The 1086-nt window shown below is 49.1% G+C and overlaps 1 pseudogene; it reads left to right on the top strand.

Moving 5' to 3' along the window:
- The first annotated feature begins 245 nt into the window (after positions 1–245).
- LOC104653637 lies at positions 246–590 on the top strand (annotated as a pseudogene).
- The last annotated feature ends 496 nt before the right edge of the window (positions 591–1086 follow it).

The raw sequence follows: 1086 nt of genomic DNA, 5'->3' as shown, positions 1-1086 counted from the left end.
CTCATCCTGCTTTTTTTGCTATAGCTTTAATAAATTTTACTTGGGCAGTTCGGTGGTCCCGCGGGTCTGTCTCTTGCTTCAACAGTGTTTGGAGGGAACAGATCCGGGGACTCTTCCTTCCAGCCTCCGACCGCCCTCCGATTTCCTCTCCACTTGCAACCTCCGGGACCATCTTCTTGGCCATCTCCTGCTTCTGGGACCTGCCAGCACCGTTTTTGTGGTTAGCTCCCTCTTGCCGACCAACCATGAGCTCCCGGATTCATCAGAATTATTCTACCGACGCGCAGGCAGCCGTCAACAGCCTGGTAAATGTGTACCTTCAGGCCTCCTACACTTACCTCTCCCTGGGCTTCTATTTTGACCACGATGCTGTGGCTCTGGAAGGCGTGAGCCACTTCTTCCGCGAATTGGCCAAGGAGAAGCGCGAGGGCTACCAGCGTCTCCTGAAGATGCAAAACCAGCGTGGGGGCCGTGCTGTCTTCCAGGACATCAAGAAGCCAGCTGAAGATGAGTGGAGTAAAACCCCAGATGCCATGAAAGCCGCCATGGCCTTGGAGAAAAAGCTGAACCAGGCCCTTTTGGATCTTTAGGCCCTGGGTTCTGCCCACACAGACCCCCATCTCTGTGACTTCCTGGAGACTCACTTCCTAGATGAGGAAGCGAAGCTCATCAGGAAGATGGGTGACCACCTGACCAACCTCCACAGGCAGGCTGGCTGGCCTGGCGGCTGGGCTGGGCGGGTATCTCTTCCAAAGGCTCACTCTCAAGCATGACTAAGAGCCTTCTGAGCCCAGTGACTTCTGAAGGGTCCCTTGCAAAGTAATAGGGCTTCTGCCTAAGCCTCTCCCTCCAGCCACTAGGCAGCTTTCTTAACTACCCTAACAAGCCTCGGACCAAATGGAAATAAAGCTTTTCGATGCAAAAAATAAAAATAAATAAATAAAAATAATAAAATAAATAAATTTTACTTGTACACATGGTATAACTTCCACAGTACTTTGTTATTACTTTTTATTAAAACCACCAATAATCTTTTAATGAGATTCAAAATGAGGAAAAAAGAAAACCTTTTATATTTACCCACAT

The sequence above is a fragment of the Rhinopithecus roxellana genome, chromosome 12 (genome assembly GCF_007565055.1).
Source record: "Rhinopithecus roxellana isolate Shanxi Qingling chromosome 12, ASM756505v1, whole genome shotgun sequence".
Classification (NCBI taxonomy): Eukaryota; Metazoa; Chordata; class Mammalia; order Primates; family Cercopithecidae; genus Rhinopithecus; species Rhinopithecus roxellana.
This window is presented reverse-complemented; position numbering and strand designations above follow the sequence as displayed.